The following is a 7,190-nucleotide window of genomic DNA, read 5'->3' as shown; positions in this document are numbered from 1 at the left end:
CTACAAGGAGGGTAAAATCTCAATTCTTGATACCATGGAGAATTCCAGGTAGAGAAAGAAGTATGTGCAAAGGTCCTGAGGCTCAAGGAGCCCAGCCTATTCTAGGAATTGCCAGATCAGAATGATTATGGCATACACCTGGGGTATGAGGTGGTAAGCAATCTCATCCTCAGACTTCTGCTCAAATACCACCTCCTTGGAATGGCATTCCCTGACTATCCTATCTATGACTATTCTATCTATATGGCTGCTATGGAAATCCTTTAAAATATTCTGTGATTTGCATTTTAGGGCAACGATTCCTTTAGCAGTGTGGATAAGTAATTGAAGGAGAGCAAGACCACAGAAGGCTGAAAGACCAGGTAGGAAGTTGGTGAGCAATCTAGGAGAATGGTGCTAGTCTGGATGTAGGGCATGAGGGGTGGAGAAAAATGTGTGAGTGTTAAAGCTATTAAGGATGTAGAACTCATAGGACTTGTAATTGATTGGATGTGGGGTACAAGCAAGTAAGAGTCACAGGTGGCTATTAGGTGTCCAGGTAAATGCTTCTGGGAGTTCAGGGGATAGGGGCATACTTGGAGGAAGGATTTCAAAGGACAAAATTTTGGTTTAATATTATCTGCAAAACGGTGAAAGGCCTGGAAGCATTGTAGAACATAAATCCAATGGCAAGTGGTCTGTTACTGGTGACAGGGTTGAAAGGCGCTCATGCAGAGTAGTGCCTTAGTCCTGTGGCTCACAAACTCAATGAAGAAGCAGGTTACATGGTTTTCTGATGACTGAGGTCAGCTCCGAGTTGACCGGCTCCCCTTTAGCTTGACCTTTTCAGACTTCTCCAATTTCTTTTTTTTTCAATATTACTGACATAAACTTTTTAAATTACATATAGTAAAATACATAGTTCTAGAGTGCACATCTTTATGAATATTTATCAGTGTGAACAGTCATGTAACCACCACCAGATACAGAACACCCCCCAGAAAGTTCTCTGTGCCCTTCCAAGTCCAAGGTAACCATCCCCATCGCAAGGTAATCGGTGTTTTGACTTCTATCAGTTCAGATTATTTTTGCCAGTTCTTGAACTTCATGTATATAGAATTGTACAGTATGTAATTTTTTGTGTGTAGCTTCTTTCTTTCAGCTTAATGACTGTAAGTTTCACGTTGTTGTGTGTTTTAGAAATTTGCTCTTTTTATAGCTGTGTAATATTCTATTGTGTAAATATACCACAATTTGTTTTCCATTCTCTTTTTAATGGGTATTTGGGTTGTTTGATATAAAACTGCAAGGAACTTTCTTGTTCAAGTTTTTTTGCCTCCATTTTCTTTTAACAATTCCAAGGAAGCCTGTGTTTTGTGTGTGTGTGGATAGTTGTTATTAAAGAAAAATCTTCCCAGCAAGACCTTGAACTTGCTGCTGGTCTCTGCCCGAGGCAGCCTTGGGGACTGGCAGGTCCACTGAGTCCTGGACAGGAACTCCATTTCCAGTGACCCAAGGTAATGTCACTTTAACTCAGTTGCCTCTGTTTTATTGAAGAGCAAGAGGATTGGAGAGAAACTCGGCAGTGGTATTGAGCAATTATTCTCATGCTGTTATGAAGACTTTTTCACACTTCCCAAGGATTGGGGCAAGGGAAGGAGATGTAACCAAGATGTCGGATGGGCCCAGGTACCTGGACAGTGGCGTTGAGCTGCCTGCAGCTCTAGCCCTAAGTCAAAGAGACGGTTTTCCTGTATCACAAATGGAAAATGTTTTCATTTCTGTGTATTTATACTCAAACGTAAAGCATCCATCACTGGGATTCAAATGAAAGAGGTAACCTCCTAATATCTGCTAATGAACTTCCTATATCCTTGATTCCTGGTGACCACATGACATCCTCATAGACCCCATTGCCCTTCTGTGCCCTTTCCCAAACACCTGCGGTTTCTCAGGCAGCTCCACTAGTAAATGTTGAGAGATTCCTGCTGTGAGGCTCCTCCTCTGGCATTCCAACCTGTAGAAAAAAAAGAATTCTCATTGGTTAAGCACTTGCTATGTGTCAGGAAGTTTACATCCATTTCCTTATTTAATCTTCACAGCAATGCAGTGAGACAGGTATTATCCTTCCCATCTGACAGATGGGAAACAGAAGTGCAGAGCAGTTAATTAACTGGCCCAAAGCCACACAGCAGAGGTAGGATTAGGTCTCAGATAACTTTGGCCCTTTCACCTCCCACACACTGCCATTTAGAGATGATGTACATATAACCAAAGCTCCTAGCCTGGCTCACATTGTCTCTAGGGCAGCAATTTTCAATCTTTTTTTTATCTCACAGCACATATAAATTAATCACTGAAATTCTGTGGCACACCAGAAAATATATTTTTTGCTGACCTGACAAAGAAAATTGGTATAATATTGATTTACAAAAAGAAAATAATAATAGTAATTGAACTTGCTGCTGGTCTCTGCCTGAGGCAGCCTTGGGGACTGGCAGGTCCACCGAGTCCTGGACAGGAACTCCATTTCCAGTGACCCAAGGTAATGTCACTTTAACTCAGTTGCCTCTGTTTTATTGAAGAGCAAGAGGATTGGAGAGAAACTCGGCAGTGGTATTGAGCAATTATTCTCATGCTGTTATGAAGACTTTTTCACACTTCCCAAGGATTGGGGCAAGGGAAGGAGATGTAACCAAGATATCGGATGGGCCCAGGTACCTGGACAGTGGCGTTGAGCTATCGTTTTTGCTCCAAAGTGATTTTTTTAAAACTAGATGTCTATACTTGAATAAGGATTTCTGGTAGCAAAACTTAACCAATTAGACACAACCTTATTATGTGACATGACCAATGAGAGGCAACTCTATTACATGATATATATATTTACGATTTAAGACAGGACATTCACATTGACAGCTATTGTTGTGTTGGCTGTTGTCATTTTTTTATTTGACAGTCTAAGGGAAAAGAGGTCAGCGCCCCTGACTAAATAGTCTGGTATTGCACGTTTTAAAAATTGTCAGGGCACACTGGTTGAAAATTGCTGCTCTAGGATCTAAAAAAGGATTGTCTTTCAAATGACTCTGTGGAATTCAGTCTTTTAATAACTTTATTATATGGGAAGTAGTCATAGGTCTTGAGGCTAAATTAACACCAACCCAGAATCACAAACAGTCCAATATTGAAAAGCTTAAAGTGACACCTGTGTCTGCAGCCCTGTGGGTTTGTCCCAATCCTTTGAGGGGGACCTTGCATCCTGCAAGGTTCCTATCCCTAGCAGCCACATCACCAGCGGGTACTCAGGAAGGCGTTTCTGCCTGGGTAATAATGAGCCCTGTCAGAGCCCAAGATTTGGGAGCCAACAAATCCGGGTTCCGGTTGGAGCTGCTGAGCTGGAATCAATGCCTCCACTGCTCCTCAAGGCTCAGCTTTCTCGGTTAGAAAATGTGGCTAATATTTCCCAGAACTGATGGGTGAGTTAAATAAAGTAACATATGGCAAGCAGTAGGAATCCCAATACATGAGAGTTCTCTCTTCCCAGCAACTTCCCCCTAGAGAGAGAGTGAGAAGCCAGTGTTGGTTTTAGGATCACATCTGTCACTATGGAGACTGAATAACATATCTGCCAGGCTTATGCAAACTTCGCTTGAGCAAAGGCCTTCTGTTGCGGCTGTTGCCTGGATGAGGGTGCCTGTGCAGCAGGGCCCTGCTGAAACACGGCGTGTGTGAGCCCGCCCTGTGGAAGGGTGTCAGCAACCCAGTTCCTATGGCATCTGCTCTCCACAGCCCTCCCCCCTCCTCCAGCCATGGCTTCTCACCTGTTGGCCAGAGTGGAGGAAGGAGAAGGGCAAGTCTCAGAATAATGTTTCTGGAACAGAGTGAAGGCTTTTCAGTACTGCGGCCTGAGCCAGTGATTGGCATGAGTGGGAATTTTAACCCCTGGTTGTCCTAAATTTAAACAAGCCTCTTTCATCTCCACAGTTCAGTGGCTGCAAGGATGGTGAATACGCATGTCCCTTTACGGATTACTAAGCACACTCAGCAAGGTGTTTCCTGTGACCTTCACCACAAATCCGGAGGCAGGCAGAAAGCAATTCTTTTTTTTATTATTTTAATTTGTGTTTACATAGATTCAAGTGTCCCACCGAATATATCTCCCCCCACCCCCTTGTTCTCCTGGGGGGGTGGCCATATCCCTCCCCCCCAATGCCTTCCCCCTCCCCTCCAGGATTATAGAGAACAGGACAGCAAACCCTGGAGGGAAGGGGGGAAGAACTGCCTGTCACTCCCCACGTTACAGGTTTCACTTTTTATTTCATGTCTCATCCCCCCAGTTGGAATGTCATCTCTGTGAGGGCAGGGATCTGTGACAGTTTTGGTCACTGATGTATCCTCAGTGCTAAGAAGACTATTTGGTGCATAATGAAAGCTTGGTTTATTGAGTGAAAGAAAGAAAAAGAGAGATGGACTGAGAAAGAAAGAACTAAATCCCCTTCGGAATAACACAGTTGGCAAAGACTGCGCAGGGGGAGCCATTGGCTATTAAAGGCCTCCCTTGCCTGCTGTTTTATAAAGGCCACAATACAGGATGGCCAGGAGGCGGCCTGGGCTGGCTTGGAATACACACAAGCAGGCAGGCAGCAGGGCCTGCAGGAGCGGGGAGCTGAGGTGCAGATTTCTGGGGGCAGAGTAGCGTGGGGAGCAGCCACAGCTGACTCAGGTCCCGCAGCTCCTGAGAACAACAGATTTGGAAGTTGCTCCCTGACCCCACTGCTCAGCGTCTTATTATTTGTTGGATATGTACTTATGCAAAAGTTCACCACAGGCTAAGCTATAGCTGGTTCTCATTCCAAGCATGAGTTCGGCCGTTTCTTTCAAGCTGCTTGTTTAGATTCTTAAAGGCGAATCAGAAAGGGTCTCCCGAGGAAAAGTGCAGGCAGGACTCTGGAGTGAGCAAGGGAGCAGCCTGTGAGGATGGGGCTCCTCAGCACACGTGGCTTCCACTTGGCCAGCTGCAACCCTGCTGCTGGGAGCACGAGGCTCCGGGGTCAGCTGAAGGGGCCTCTCTTTCACTTGGGTTGGTAGCTAACTGTCACATGACTCCCTTGTCATAATGTGCCCTGAGCTTCCCATGGGCTTATGAGGTGAAGTTTGAAGAGGTCCTTGCTGCTTGTTGGCCAGGCTGAGACCTGGGAGAACAGCTGAGAGAAGATTGGGGGGTAGGGGAAGGATCTGCCTGAAATGGGGTATCTACTGGCCCCACCTCCACTGGTGAGAACAAGACAGGAAAAGGCAGGGGCCCCTCTCAGGCTCTGGGTGAGAAGATACTTGGGGGAAGAACAAACCAGAGCCTCTGCAGAGCCTCGTGGGCCTGGCCTCCCAGGGAGACCATCTGAAGAGGCCTCTCCAGGCCGAAAGCATCCAGGATGTCTGCCCCTGGGGAACTATGGCTCACTGTGGTCCTGATGTATATTGTCCTGGATACTGACCGGGTGGGCATCTCCATGTGTTCACTTAGCTCTCTACATGTCCTCGTCTGTAAAATGCCTGTTAATAGTTTTTGCCCATTTTTCTACTGAACTGTTTGTCTATTTTACACTCCCTCCACTCTCCCAGGAGAGCCATAGAGAAAGAGAGAAGGAGTGAGGGAGGGAGGGAAGGAGTGAGGGAGGGAGGGAGGTAGATAGATAGATAGATAGAAGCATCAACTTCTAGTTGTGTCACTTTACTTTTCAGTGATCACTCCTCATATGTGCCTTGACTGGGAGGATCAAGCCAAGGCAGTGGCCTCTTGCTCAAACTAGTGACCTTGGGCTCAAGCCAGCAACCTTGGGCTTCAAGCCAAAGACCCTTGAGTTCCAGCCAATGATCATGGAATCATCTTGATTATCCCACGCTCATTCCAGCGACTCCCACTCAAGCCGGGGACCCCACGCTCAAGCTGGAGACCTCGGAGTTTCAAACCTGGGACCTCAGAGTACCAGGTTGATGCTCTGTCCACTGTGCCACCACCGGTCAGGCAGAGCCAGGCCTGATATAGTCTTGATTAGAATCCTTCACCGCTTCCATGTTATATATGTCTCCTCCCAGTTGGTGGCTTATCTTTTGGGTTTCTTTAAAGTATCTGTGATGAACCTAGACTGTCAGATTTAATGTAGTTGAAATAATTAATTTTTTATGTTACGATTCGTGATTGAGTGTGTGTGTGATTTGTTAAGAAATTCTTCCCTATCCCCAAGACGTTTGCTTTCGTTTTCTTCTGGTAGACGGTCGCGCCCACAGGACACTTCCACTGGTTAGGGACTCGTGCACCAAGGTGGCGATGGGCAGACTTCAAGCACATTTTGCCATGAGGAAGACCACCATGGAAGGGCCCTGCGCAACCTCAACAGTGCCATTGCTGTCCACCTGCATGAAGATGAACACCAGCCCCCACCTACTGCTCCTGTGCCACCCCTACCCTGCGCTGGGCCAGCACAAAAGGTGCCAGTGGGCCTGGGCCACAGGGATCCTTATGGAAATGGAGGCGACACATCCCAGACAGATCGGGTGCTGTGTCCAACTGGGGACTCGCAATACTGTGACCAGCACAGAGCTGTCTGCTCACCACATGTCAGGATCTGCCAGGGACCATCTCACAGCTAATGACAACCCTCGTGTCAGGGCCACAAAGCAGTGCTTTGTGGCGCTGTGGGAGCCTGCATCCTCCCAGGGCACGGCTCCAGGCCAAGCTCGTCAGCTCAGGCCACCGCGGACAATGGGGCACAGTTGGGGCTGGGCAGTGGAAGTCGGTGTGGACAGTGTCAACAGGGAGCACTCTCCCGGCAGTGCCAGGTCCACACCTTTCTCCCAAGGAGGGCGGCAGGGCAGGGCAGGGCAGGGCAGGGCAGGGCAGGGCAGGGCAGGGCAGGGTGTGTTTTGTGTTTCGGCAGAGCAAACTGAGCAACTGACTCTTCTGAGCCTGATTTTCCTGTTCTCGTCCCCGGCACGCAGGCCCTTGAGAAATCCTCAGTAGCTCTGGCTCCTGCGCCCACGACTGGAGGCTGTGCTTGGGCAGTGAAGCGCAGGGAGACCGAGAGGGCTTGACAGGGCCCCAGTCCTCACTCAGCCTTATCTTTCTACTCACGGTTTGGTTTGGAGGGCCCCAGGGGAACCGCCCACCTGCAGGTCTAACCACCTGAAGTCAGCACTCAGGTCTGGGAGACGCT

General features: G+C 47.7%; 1 long non-coding RNA gene across 1 annotated transcript; it reads left to right on the top strand.

The window, feature by feature from the left end:
• The first annotated feature begins 209 nt into the window (after positions 1 to 209).
• On the top strand, positions 210 to 6,615 carry LOC136311040 (uncharacterized). The gene is made up of 3 exons (XR_010726671.1): positions 210 to 362; positions 1,537 to 1,815; positions 6,249 to 6,615. It is a non-coding gene; the product is annotated as an uncharacterized lncRNA (long non-coding RNA).
• The last annotated feature ends 575 nt before the right edge of the window (positions 6,616 to 7,190 follow it).

The sequence above is a fragment of the Saccopteryx bilineata genome, chromosome 7 (assembly GCF_036850765.1).
Source record: "Saccopteryx bilineata isolate mSacBil1 chromosome 7, mSacBil1_pri_phased_curated, whole genome shotgun sequence".
NCBI lineage: Eukaryota > Metazoa > Chordata > Mammalia > Chiroptera > Emballonuridae > Saccopteryx > Saccopteryx bilineata.
The sequence above is the reverse complement of the archived record's forward strand: the minus strand, read 5'-3'. Positions and strand labels throughout refer to the sequence as shown.